Source organism: Oncorhynchus clarkii, unplaced genomic scaffold (assembly GCF_045791955.1).
Source record: "Oncorhynchus clarkii lewisi isolate Uvic-CL-2024 unplaced genomic scaffold, UVic_Ocla_1.0 unplaced_contig_200_pilon_pilon, whole genome shotgun sequence".
Classification (NCBI taxonomy): Eukaryota; Metazoa; Chordata; class Actinopteri; order Salmoniformes; family Salmonidae; genus Oncorhynchus; species Oncorhynchus clarkii.
In genome coordinates, this window is record NW_027260822.1 from 54,171 (window position 1) to 68,945 (window position 14,775).

The window sequence follows — 14,775 nt, forward strand, 5'->3', positions numbered from 1 at the left end:
CTCTGTACCGGTACCCCCTGTATATAGCCTCCACATTGACTCTGTACCGGTACCCCCTGTATATAGCCTCCACATTGACTCTGTACCGGTACCCCCTGTATATAGCCTCCACATTGACTCTGTACCGGTACCCCTGTATATAGCCTCCACATTGACTCTGTACCGGTACCCCCTGTATATAGCCTCCACATTGACTCTGTACCGGTACCCCCTGTATATAGCCTCCACATTGACTCTGTACCGGAACCCACCTGTATATAGCCTCCACATTGACTCTGCACCGGTACCCCCTGTATATAGCCTCCACATTGACTCTGTACCGGTACCCCCTGTATATAGCCTCCACATTGACTCTGTACCGGTACCCCCTGCATATAGCCTCCACATTGACTCTGTACCGGTACCCCCTGTATATAGCCTCCACATTGACTCTGTACCGGTACCCCTGTATATAGCCTCCACATTGACTCTGTACCGGTACCCCCTGTATATAGCCTCCACATTGACTCTGTACCGGTACCCCCTGTATATAGCCTCCACATTGACTCTGTACCGGTACCCCCTGTATATAGCCTCCACATTGACTCTGTACCGGTACCCCCTGTATATAGCCTCCACATTGACTCTGTACCGTAATACCCTGTATATAGCCTCCACATTGACTCTGTACCGGTACCCCCTGTATATAGCCTCCACATTGACTCTGTACCGGTACCCCCTGTATATAGCCTCCACATTGACTCTGTACCGGTACCCCCTGTATATAGCCTCCACATTGACTCTGTACCGGTACCCACCTGTATATAGCCTCCACATTGACTCTGCACCGGTACCCCCTGTATATAGCCTCCACATTGACTCTGTACCGGTACCCCCTGTATATAGCCTCCACATTGACTCTGTACCGGTACCCCCTGTATATAGCCTCCACATTGACTCTGTACCGGTACCCCCTGTATATAGCCTCCACATTGACTCTGTACCGGTACCCCCTGTATATAGCCTCCACATTGACTCTGTACCGGTACCCCCTGTATATAGCCTCCACATTGACTCTGTACCGGTACCCCCTGTATATAGCCTCCACATTGACTCTGTACCGTAATACCCTGTATATAGCCTCCACATTGACTCTGTACCGGTACCCCCTGTATATAGCCTCCACATTGACTCTGTACCGGTACCCCCTGTATATAGCCTCCACATTGACTCTGTACTGGTACCCCCTGTATATAGCCTCCACATTGACTCTGTACCTGTACCCCCTGTATATAGCCTCCACATTGACTCTGTACCGGTACCCCCTGTATATAGCCTCCACATTGACTCTGTACCGGTACCCCCTGTATATAGCCTCCACATTGACTCTGTACCGGTACCCCCTGTATATAGCCTCCTCATTGACTCTGTACCGGTACCCCCTGTATATAGCCTCCACATTGACTCTGTACCGGTACCCCCTGTATATAGCCTCCACATTGACTCTGTACCGGTACCCCCTGTATATAGCCTCCACATTGACTCTGTACCGGTACCCCCTGTATATAGCCTCCACATTGACTCTGTACCGGTACCCCCTGTATATAGCCTCCACATTGACTCTGTACCGGTACCCCCTGTATATAGCCTCCACATTGACTCTGTACCGTAACACCCTGTATATAGCCTCCACATTGACTCTGTACCGGTACCCCCTGTATATAGCCTCCACATTGACTCTGTACCGTTACCCCCTGTATATAATCTCCACATTGACTCTGTACCGGTACCCCCTGTATATAGCCTCCACATTGTCTCTGTACCGGTACCCCCTGTATATAGCCTCCACATTGACTCTGTACCGGTACCCCCCTGTATATAGCCTCCACATTGACTCTGTACCGGTACCCCCTGTATATAGCCTCCACATTGACTCTGTACCGTAACACCCTGTATATAGCCTCCACATTGACTCTGTACCGGTACCCCCTGTATATAGCCTCCACATTGACTCTGTACCGGTACCCCCTGTATATAGCCTCCACATTGACTCTGTACCGGTACCTCCTGTATATAGCCTCCACATTGACTCTGTACCGGTACCCCCTGTATATAGCCTCCACATTGACTCTGTACCGGTACCCCCTTTATATAGCCTCCACATTGACTCTGTACCGGTACCCCCTGTATATAGCCTCCACATTGACTCTGTACCGGTACCCCCTGTATATAGCCTCCACATTGACTCTGTACCGGTACCCCTGTATATAGCCTCCACATTGACTCTGTACCGGTACCCCCTGTATATAGCCTCCACATTGACTCTGTACCGGTACCCCCTGTATATAGCCTCCACATTGACTCTGTACCGGTACCCCCTGTATATAGCCTCCACATTGACTCTGTACCGGTACCCCCTGTATATAGCCTCCACATTGACTCTGTACCGTAACACCCTGTATATAGCCTCCACATTGACTCTGTACCGGTACCCCCTGTATATAGCCTCCACATTGACTCTGTTCCAGTACCACCTGTATATAGCCTCCACATTGACTCTGTACCGTAATACCCTGTATATAGCCTCCACATTGACTCTGTACCGGTACCCCCTGTATATAGCCTCCACATTGACTCTGTACCGGTACCCCCTGTATATAGCCTCCACATTGACTCTGTACCGGTACCCCCTGTATATAGCCTCCACATTGACTCTGTACCGGTACCCCCTGTATATAGCCTCCACATTGACTCTGTACCGGTACCCCCTGTATATAGCCTCCACATTGACTCTGTACCGGTACCCCCTGTATATAGCCTCCACATTGACTCTGTACCGTAACACCCTGTATATAGCCTCCACATTGACTCTGTACCGGTACCCCCTGTATATAGCCTCCACATTGACTCTGTACCAGTACCACCTGTATATAGCCTCCACATTGACTCTGTACCGTAATACCCTGTATATAGCCTCCACATTGACTCTGTACCGGTACCCCCTGTATATAGCCTCCACATTGACTCTGTACCGGTACCCCCTGTATATAGCCTCCACATTGACTCTGTACCGTAACACCCTGTATATAGCCTCCACATTGACTATGTACCGTAATACCCTGTATATAGCCTCCACATTGACTCTGTACCGGTACCCCCTGTATATAGCCTCCACATTGACTCAGTACCGGTACCCCCTGTATATAGCCTCCACATTGACTCTGTACCGTAACACCCTGTATATAGCCTCCACATTGACTCTGTACCGGTACCCCCTGTATATAGCCTCCACATTGACTCTGTACCGGTACCCCCTGTATATAGCCTCCACATTGACTCTGTACCGTAACACCCTGTATATAGCCTCCACATTGACTCTGTACCGGTACACCCTGTATATAGCCTCCACATTGACTCTGTACCGTAACACCCTGTATATAGCCTCCACATTGACTCTGTACCGGTACCCCCTGTATATAGCCTCCACATTGACTCTGTACCGGTACCCCCTGTATATAGCCTCCACATTGACTCTGTACCGTAACACCCTGTATATAGCCTCCACATTGACTATGTACCGTAATACCCTGTATATAGCCTCCACATTGACTCTGTACCGGTACCCCCTGTATATAGCCTCCACATTGACTCAGTACCGGTACCCCCTGTATATAGCCTCCACATTGACTCTGTACCGTAACACCCTGTATATAGCCTCCACATTGACTCTGTACCGGTACCCCCTGTATATAGCCTCCACATTGACTCTGTACCGGTACCCCCTGTATATAGCCTCCACATTGACTCTGTACCGTAACACCCTGTATATAGCCTCCACATTGACTCTGTACCGGTACACCCTGTATATAGCCTCCACATTGACTCTGTACCGTAACACCCTGTATATAGCCTCCACATTGACTCTGTACCGTAACACCCTGTATATAGCCTCCACATTGACTCTGTACCGGTACCCCCTGTATATAGCCTCCACATTGACTCTGTACCGTAACACCCTGTATATAGCACAGATTTTTTTCTTTCTTAAAACTGCATTGTTGGTTAAGGGCTCATAAGCAAGCTTTTCACTGGAAGGTATTTCACTGTAAGGTATAGAATAGGTGGTAGAAAAGTATGTTTATTGTCCATTTGTAAGAATCGTAATGTTTGTATCTGTGCACAATGTACCTGTTGTTTTCAGCACAGGTGACAAATACAATGTGATTTTGTGAAGTTCTGTCAACGCACTGCATGTGGATGCGAAGGCAAATCATTCAACTGCATTCTGACCCCATCACCTGTCGCCCCTGGTAACCCCTGTCGCCCCTGGTAACCCCTGCTCCCCTCCCCCTGAACGAAGACTGATGCCTGCTGTGGAATTCTGGAATCTATTCTAGAACTTCTGTGAAGCTCTGAGAGTCACGCACCAATCAGTGGCCATAATGAATTAGAGTCAGAGTGTCAGCGTCCAATCTAAATCCCAGCTGGACAATTACCGCCCTCTACCTGACCTTTAGCCTGTGTCAGGGAGGGCCATGTTGTTCTTCCTGGAGCACACTGGTTGAGCACATATCAGTAAGCTAGACACCATCTGTCTGTAATACAGACCCAGCCTCCCGTCACCTCTGAAGACCACCAATATAACAAAGAGGGACGGATGGAGAGACCCGGTTATTCTGGTACTGTAAATATCCTCCTCCGCTGTAGCACAACCCCACAGTTAAACCCCAACAGAACATGGTTCTGTCTGACTGCGAGCAGCACCGCAAGGTTGCCGACCAGCGACACGCGGGAGAGAGAGGGGGAAAGTGCAGAAAGATTTAGAGACGCCGGCTGCCCAGCTGAGCCAGGCCCTTAACTAGCATTTATCTGAGCCTCTTGACTTGCTGTAAAGAGAGAGGACCATCTAGCTACAGAACAGAGAGGGCTTACTGTAAAGAGAGAGGACCATCTAGCTACAGAACAGAGAGAGCTTACTGTAAAGAGGACCATATAGCTACAGAACAGAGGGGGCTTACTGTAAAGAGAGAGGACCATATAGCTACAGAACAGAGGGGGCTTACTGTAAAGAGAGAGGGCCATATAGCTACAGAACAGAGGGGGCTTACTGTAAAGAGAGGACCATATAGCTACAGAACAGAGGGGGCTTACTGTAAAGAGAGAGGACCATATAGCTACAGAACAGAGGGGGCTTACTGTAAAGAGAGAGGACCATATAGTTACAGAACAGAGGGGGCTTACTGAAAGAGAGAGGACCATCTAGCTACAGAACAGAGGGGGCTTACTGTAAAGAGAGAGGACCATATAGTTACAGAACAGAGGGGGCTTACTGAAAGAGAGAGGACCATCTAGCTACAGAACAGAGAGGGCTTACTGTAAAGAGAGAGGACCATATAGCTACAGAACAGAGGGGGCTTACTGAGGCTGACAACTGTGTGGTGTGTGTGGACCATGGTAAATCTTTGGTGATGTGGACAACAAGGAACTTAAAGCTCTCGACCCGCTAAACAACATCGTCGATGTGGACGTGCTCTCCCCTCTTTCTCCTGTAGTCCTCAAAGAGCTCCTTGGCCTTACTGACGTTGAGGGAGAGGTTGTTGTCCTGGCAACACACTGCTAAGTCTCTGACCTCCCTCCCTATAGGCTGACTCATCGCCACCGGTGATCAGGCCTACCAGCGTTGTGTTGTCAGTAAAACTTCATGTGTTGGAGTCATGTATGGCCACGCAGTTGTGGGTGAACAGGAAGTGCATGAGGGAACTAAGCACACACCCGATGGGCCCCCTTGTTGCGGGCCAGCGTGACGGAGGTGTTGCCTAGCCTCACCACCTGGGGGAGGCCTGTCAGGAAGTCAATCGCAGAGGGAGGTGTTTAGTCCCAGGGACCTTAGCTTAGTGATGAGCTTGGAGGGGACTATGGTGTTGAACGCTGAGCTGTAGTCAATGAACAGCACTATCACGTAGTTATTTCCCTTCTTGTCCAGGTGGGAGAGGGCAGTGTGAAGTGCAATTGAGATTGTTTTATCTGTGGATCTGTTAGGGCGGTATACGAATAGGAATGGGTCTAGTGTGTCTGGGATGATGGAGCTTCATGACCAGCCTTTCAAACCACTTCCTTATTATACATGAGTGCTACAGGGCGATAGTCATGTAGGTAGGTTACCTTGGAGCTCTTGGGAAAAGGGACAATGGCGGTCAGGTTGACACGTTGGGATTACAGACTTGGGACAACGAGAGAGTAAAAATGTCTGTCGACACCTGCCAGAAGGTCGGCGGATAATTTGAGAACCCGCCCTGATATTCCATCTGGCACGGCGACCTTTCTAGGGAGGTTTTCCTAGTCTGGTTCCTCTCTAGGTTTCTTCCTAGGTTCTGGCCTTTCTAGGGAGGTTTTCCTAGCCTGGTTCCTATCTAGGTTTCTTCCTAGGTTCTGGCCTTTCTAGGGAGGTTTTCCTAGTCTGGTTCCTCTCTAGGTTTCTTCCTAGGTTCTGGCCTTTCTAGGGAGGTTTTCCTAGTCTGGTTCCTCTCTAGGTTTCTTCCTAGGTTCTGGCCTTCCTAGGGAGTTTTTCATAGCCACCGTGCTTCTACACCTGCATTGCTTCCTGTTTGAGGTTTTAGGCTGGGTTTCTGTACAGCACTTTTTGACATCAGCTGATGTAAGAAGGGATTTCAATACATTTGATTGATTGATTGTTAACCTGTTTAAACGTTTTGCTCACATCGGCCACGGAGAGCGAGATCACATGTAGACATGTAGCTCGTTTGGGAGTTTTGTGTCCATGGGAAGTTCATGGTTTCCCTTTGTAATCCGTTAGCATCTGACAGACCCAGTCACATATACGACAAGCTTCATAGTCGGTGTAATAGGAAGCCTTTTTCCTCCTATATTGCCTTTCTACAGGTTTGAAGACTCGGAGGTCGTAGACTTCTTGTATGTGTCACGTTCATTGTAAGCGGGTCGGCTTTGTCCGACCACTTCTGTATTGGAGTGCGTCACTGGTACATCCTGTTGAAGCTTTTGTTTGTAAACAGGAAGCAGGAGAATGGAGTCACGGTAAGATTTGCCCGAAAGGAGGACGAGGGAGTGCCTTGAATGCGTTTCTGTTGGTAGAATATAGGTGGTCTGAAGTTTTAACAGGAGATGTGTTGTTAGGATACAGGTGGTCTGGAGTTTTAACAGGAGATGTGTTGGTAGGATACAGGTGGTCTGGAGTTTTAACAGGAGATGTGTTGGTAGGATACAGGTGGTCTGGAGTTACCGCCCCATAGGGGCACAGGAGATGTGTTGGTAGGATACAGGTGGTCTGGAGTTACCGCCCCATAGGGGCACAGGAGATGTGTTGGTAGGATACAGGTGGTCTGGAGTTTTAACAGGAGATGTGTTGGTAGGATACAGGTGGTCTGGAGTTTTAACAGGAGATGTGTTGGTAGGACACAGGTGGTCTGGAGTTTTAACAGGAGATGTGTTGGTAGGATACAGGTGGTCTGGGGTTTTAACAGGAGATGTGTTGGTAGGATACAGGTGTTCTGGAGTTACCGCCCCATAGGGGAACAGGAGATGTGTTGGTAGGATACAGGTGGTCTGGAGTTTTAACAGGAGATGTGTTGGTAGGATACAGGTGGTCTGGAGTTTTAACAGGAGATGTGTTGGTAGGACACAGGTGGTCTGGAGTTTTAACAGGAGGTGTGTTGGTAGGATACAGGTGGTCTGGAGTTTTAACAGGAGGTGTGTTGGTAGGATAGAGGTGGTCTGGAGTTTTAACAGGAGATGTGTTGGTAGGATACAGGTGGTCTGGGGTTTTAACAGGAGATGTGTTGGTAGGATACAGGGGGTCTGGAGTTAACGCCCCATAGGGGAACAGGAGGTGTGTTGGTAGGATACAGGGGGTCTGGAGTTAACGCCCCAAAGGGGAACAGGAGGTGTGTTGGTAGGATACAGGGGGTCTGGAGTTAACGCCCCAAAGGGGAACAGAAGATGTGTTGGTAGGATACAGGTGGTCTGGAGTTTTAACAGGAGGTGTGTTGGTAGGATACAGGTGGTCTGGAGTTTTAACAGGAGATGTGTTGGTAGGATACAGGTGGTCTGGATTTTTAACAGGAGATGTGTTGGTAGGATACAGGTGGTCTGGAGTTTTAACAGGAGATGTGTTGGTAGGATACAGGTGGTCTGGGGTTTTAACAGGAGATGTGTTGGTAGGATACAGGTGGTCTGGAGTTTTAACATGAGATGTGTTGGTAGGATACAGGTGGTCTGGAGTTTTAACAGGAGATGTGTTGGTAGGATACAGGTGGTCTGGGGTTTTAACAGGAGGTGTGTTGGTAGGATACAGGTGGGACGGTTTGAAGTCACCCAGCATTATTAAAAACCAGGTGATCAAGAGCACAAGATTTCCTTCAAACTTGAAGCAACACACCAGTTATTTATGGAAAAACAGTTTTTCCTGAAGCCGTCGTCCGATCCTGCCACTCATGGCGAATCCACCGAGTACGATATTATGGTGTAACAGTACAGCTTCCGTCCCTCTCCTCGCCCCTACCTGGGCTCGAACCAGGGACCCTACTGCACACAGACATCAGCCACCCTCAAAGCATCGTTACCCATCGCTCCACAAAAAGCCGCGGCCCTTGCAGAGCAAGGGGAACCACTACTTCAAGGTCTCAGAGAGTGACGTCACCGATTGAAAAGCTATTAGCGCGCACCACCGCTAACTAGCTAGCCATTTCACATCGGTTACACTAGCAGCATAACTTCCTCATCCAGCCATGTTTCACGAAGACATTATATTGTTCAAGTCTCTCTGATAGAAGATTCTCGGACGACGCTCATCCATCTCATTCCTGAGTGACTGGACATTGGCCAATCGAACGGAGGGGAGCGCTATTCGGTTCTCTCTTCGCCTCCAATTTCACCCCACCTCATCATCCCACGTCTACACCTGCAGCGTTTTGGTAGCCCATGGAGCAAAGGATTATGGTCCGGTATGAACAGTGGAACAGCTGAGTCAGAGATGATGTCTAAATCGAGGTCAGTGATAATAGCATATCTATTTAAAAGATAAAAACACGTGGCCCTTCTCCATAGTGCACTACTCTATACTACAGCCCTATTCCCTATATAGTGCACTACTTTAAACTACAGCCCTATTCCCTATATAGTGCACTACTCTATACTACAGCCCTATTCCCTATATAGTGCACTACTTTATACTACAGCCCTATTCCCTATATAGTGCACTACTCTATACTACAGCCCTATTCCCTATATAGTGCACTACTCTATACTACAGCCCTATTCCCTATATAGTGCACTACTCTATACTACAGCCCTATTCCCTATATAGTGCACTACTCTATACTACAGCCCTATTCCCTATATAGTGCACTACTTTATACTACAGCCCTATTCCCTATATAGTGCACTACTTTAAACTACAGCCCTATTCCCTATATAGTGCACTACTCTATACTACAGCCCTATTCCCTATATAGTGCACTACTTTATACTACAGCCCTATTCCCTATATAGTGCACTACTCTATACTACAGCCCTATTCCCTATATAGTGCACTACTCTATACTACAGCCCTATTCCCTATATAGTGCACTACTCTATACTACAGCCCTATTCCCTATATAGTGCACTACTCTATACTACAGCCCTATTCCCTATATAGTGCACTACTTTATACTACAGCCCTATTCCCTATATAGTACACTACTCTATACTACAGCCCTATTCCCTATATAGTACACTACTCTATACTACAGCCCTATTCCCTATATAGTGCACTACTTTATAGTACAGCCCTATTCCCTATATAGTACACTACTTTATACTACAGCCCTATTCCCTATATAGTGCACTACTCTATACTACAGCCCTATTCCCTATATAGTGCACTACTTTATACTACAGCCCTATTCCCTATATAGTGCACTACTTTATAGTACAGCCATATTCCCTATATAGTACACTACTTTATACTACAGCCCTATTCCATATATAGTACACTACTTTATACTACAGCCCTATTCCCTATATAGTACACTACTCTATACTACAGCCCTATTCCCTATATAGTGCACTACTTTATACTACAGCCCTATTCCCTATATAGTGCACTACTCTATACTACAGCCCTATTCCCTATATAGTACACTACTTTATACTACAGCCCTATTCCCTATATAGTGCACTACTTTATACTACAGCCCTATTCCCTATATAGTACACTACTTTATACTACAGCCCTATTCCCTATATAGTGCACTACTCTATACTACAGCCCTATTCCCTATATAGTGCACTACTTTATACTACAGCCCTATTCCCTATATAGTGCACTACTTTATACTACAGCCCTATTCCCTATATAGTACACTACTTTATACTACAGCCCTATTCCCTATATAGTGCACTACTTTATACTACAGCCCTATTCCCTATATAGTGCACTACTTTATACTACAGCCCTATATAGTGCACTACTCTATACTACAGCCCTATATAGTGCACTACTTTATACTACAGCCCTATATAGTGCACCACTCTATACTACAGCCCTATATAGTGCACTACTTTATACTACAGCCCTATATAGTGCACTACTCTATACTACATCCCTATTCCCTATATAGTGCACTACTCTATACTACAGCCCTATTCCCTATATAGTACACTACTCTATACTACAGCCCTATTCCCTATATATAGTGTACTAGGTTAGGGAATAGAGTGGCATTTGGGATGCAGGCCAAGCTGTCAGGGTTCAGGGTAGAAACTAGGATGTGTTTACACAACTCTCTCCTGCTTCCTCATCTCATCATTTAATGAGCTGCTTGGAACCACATAAAAAAACAACTAAGAATCAGAGAGAAATTGGCCCAAGCCAATTACGCCAAATGACCCTGATCTGGTTCTGTCCTGAAATAGCCTGCTGCCCTGACCTCTCCCTGGCCTGCGAGGGGCTGTGACAGCAGTGACCTCAGTGAAGACGGGTCAGGTTTCATCTGGTTGGTTGATAAGACAGACGTGGGGACGAGAACAGTCCAGGAATTAAAAAAATTATAGCGGGAACAGGGTGAGAAGTCTTTTCTTTAAAAAATAGTTTTGAGAGAAAGCGAGAAAGGGAGCGAGAGAGAGAGAGAGAGAGAGAAAGAAAGGGAGCGAGTTACAGAGAGAGAAAGGGAGCGAGAGAGCGAGAGAGAGAGAGAGAGAGAGAGAGAAAGAAAGGAAGCGAGTTACAGAGAGAGAAAGGGAGCGAGAGAGAGAGAGAGAAAGAGCGAGAGAGAAAGAGAGAGAGAAAGAAAGGGAGCGAGTTACAGGGAGAGAAAGGGAGCGAGAGAGAGAGAGAGAGAAAGAAAGGGAGCGAGTTACAGAGAGAAAGGGAGCGAGAGAGCGAGAGAGAGAGAAAAGGAGCGAGAGAGAGAGAGAGAAAGAGCGAGAGAGAGAGAGAGAAAGAAAGGGAGCGAGTTACAGAGAGAGAAAGAGCGAGAGCGAGAGAGAGCGGATGACAGAGTGAAGAGAAAGAAAGATCTGTTTACCATTTCCAATGTGTTAACAACTTCCAGCCTTCTAAATGCTTGACCTTCAGGAAATAACTTGTAGTTTACACACTGTGTTCAAAGCCCTGTTCTCTGCCAGCGCTGTACACTACATTTACATCAATATTTACACATGGAAGTGGAGTCCTTATGTCTGAAGCTCCCTGGATAATTAGCATAATAATTTAAGCCACCCCTGTATGATGAGCAATCATGAGGACAAGGTAACGGTCAAACACGCAGAGGGCCTACGGAGAAACATACAGGCGTGGTATAGGAGTGGGCTTTTCAGAGAGCTGAACACTACACAAACAAGCAGAGGGCCTAGGAGTGGGCTTTTCAGAGAGCTGAACACTACACAAACAAGCAGAGGGCCTAGGAGTGGGCTTTTCAGAGAGCTGAACACTACACAAACAAGCAGAGGGCCTACGGAGAAACATACAGGCGTGGTATAGGAGTGGGCTTTTCAGAGAGCTGTACACTACACAAACAAGCAGAGGGCCTAGGAGTGGGCTTTTCAGAGAGCTGTACACTACACAAACAAGCCTGGTGCAACTCTCTCCCCCTGGCCTGGCTGGCATTAGAAGCAGTGTTCTGGAACACCAGGGAGGTAGGGGAGGGAGGGCCTAGTAGAGGTGGGGGAGGCTTGGAGAGGCAGCAGCCACACACAAGCCTAAGATCACCATTTACAAAGACAAGCATCGGCTGGAGGGGTGTAAAGCTCACCGCCATTGGATTCTGGAGCAGAGGAAACGCGTTCTCTGGAGTGATGAATCACGCTTCACCATCTGGCAGTCCGACGGACAAATCTGGGTTTGGCGGATGCCAGGAGAACGTTACCTTCCCCAATGCATGGTACCAACTGTAAAGTTTGGTGGATCCTAGGAGAACGTTACCTTCCCCAATGCATGGTACAAACTGTAAAGTTTGGTGGATGCCAGGAGAACGTTACCTTCCCCAATGCATGGTATCAACTGTAAAGTTTGGCGGATGCCAGGAGAACGTTACCTTCCCCAATGCATGGTACCAACGGTAAAGTTTGGTGGGATGCCAGGAGAAAGTTACCTTCCCCAATGCATGGTATCAACTGTAAAGTTTGGCGGATGCCAGGGGAACGTTACCTTCCCCAATGCATGGTATCAACTGTAAAGTTTGGTGGAGGAGGAATAATGGAATAATGGTCCGGGGCTGTTAGTTCCAGTGAAGGGAAATGTTAACGCTACAGCATACAATGACATCCAACACCTTTGGGATGAATTGGAACGCCGACTGCGAGCCAGGCCTAATCGCTCAACATCAGTGCCTGACTTCACAAATGCTTGAGGCTGAGTAGAAGCAAGTCCCCTACCAGCAATGTTTCAACATCTAGTGGAAAGCCTTCCCAGAAGAGTGGAGGCTGTTATAGCAGCAAAGGGGGGGGGGACCAACTCCATATAAATTAATGCAGATGATTTTGGAGTGAGATGTTCGACGAGCAGGTGTTCACATACACTTCATGACCAAAAGTATCTGTGACCAACAGACTGTATTCCCAGTCATGTAGTGTATCTGTGACCAACAGACTGTATTCCCAGTCATGTAGTGTATCTGTGACCAACAGACTGTATTCCCAGTCATGTGGTGTATCTGTGACCAACAGACTGTATTCCCAGTCATGTGGTGTATCTGTGACCAACAGACTGTATTCCCAGTCATGTAGTGTATCTGTGACCAACAGACTGTATTCCCAGTCATGTAGTATATATGTGACCAACAGACTGTATTCCCAGTCATGTAGTGTATCTGTGACCAACAGACTGTATTCCCAGTCATGTAGTGTATCTGTGACCAACAGACTGTATTCCCAGTCATGTAGTATATCTGTGACCAACAGACTGTATTCTCAGTCATGTAGTATATCTGTGACCCAACAGACTGTATTCCCAGTCATGTAGTGTATCTGTGACCAACATACTGTATTCCCAGTCATGTAGTATATCTGTGACCAACAGACTGTATTCCCAGTCATGTAGTGTATCTGTGACCAACAGACTGTATTCCCAGTCATGTAGTATATCTGTGACCAACAGACTGTATTCTCAGTCATGTAGTATATCTGTGACCCAACAGACTGTATTCCCAGTCATGTAGTGTATCTGTGACCAACATACTGTATTCCCAGTCATGTAGTGTATCTGTGACCAACAGACTGTATTCTCAGTCATGTAGTATATATGTGACCCAACAAACTGTATTCCCAGTCATGTAGTATATCTGTGACCAACAGACTGTATTATCAGCCATGTAGTGTATCTGTGACCAACAGACTGTATTCCCAGTCATGTAGTATATCTGTGACCAACAGACTGTATTCCCAGTCATGTAGTATATCTGTGACCCAACAGACTGTATTCCCAGTCATGTAGTATATCTGTGACCAACAGACTGTATTATCAGCCATGTAGTGTATCTGTGACCAACAGACTGTATTCCCAGTCATGTGGTGTATCTGTGACCCAACAGACTGTATTCCCAGTCATGTAGTGTATCTGTGACCCAACAGACTGTATTCTCAGTCATGTAGTGTATCTGTGACCAACAGACTGTATATCTGTATTCCCAGTCATGTAGTGTATCTGTGACCAACAGACTGTATTCTCAGTCATGTAGTATATCTGTGACCCAACAGACTGTATTCTCAGTCATGTAGTATATATGTGACCAAACAGACTGTATTATCAGTCATGTAGTATATCTGTGACCCAACAGACTGTATTCTCAGTCATGTAGTATATCTGTGACCAACAGACTGTATATCTGTATTCCCAGTCATGTAGTGTATCTGTGACCAACAGACTGTATTATCAGTCATGTAGTATATCTGTGACCAACAGACTGTATTCTCAGTCATGTAGTATATATGTGACCAAACAGACTGTATTCCCAGTCATGTAGTATATCTGTGACCAACATCTGTATTCTCAGTCATGTAGTATATCTGTGACCAACAGACTGTATATCTGTATTCCCAGTCATGTAGTATATATGTGACCCAACAGACTGTATTCCCAGTCATGTAGTATATATGTGACCCAACAGACTGTATTCCCAGTCATGTAGTATATCTGTGACCAACAGACTGTATATCTGTATTCTCAGTCATGTAGTGTATCTGTGACCAACAGACTGTATATCTGTATTCTCAGTCATGTAGTGTATCTGTGACCAACAGACTGTATTCCCAGTCATGTAGTATATATGTGACCCAACAGAC

General features: G+C 46.8%; 1 protein-coding gene across 1 annotated transcript in view; it reads right to left on the reverse strand.

Annotated features, from left to right (window-relative positions):
• Positions 1-14,775, reverse strand: part of LOC139401811 (formin-2-like) — a 129,728-nt gene that overhangs the window by 32,263 nt on the left and 82,690 nt on the right. The gene's annotated exons all lie outside the window — the stretch shown is intronic.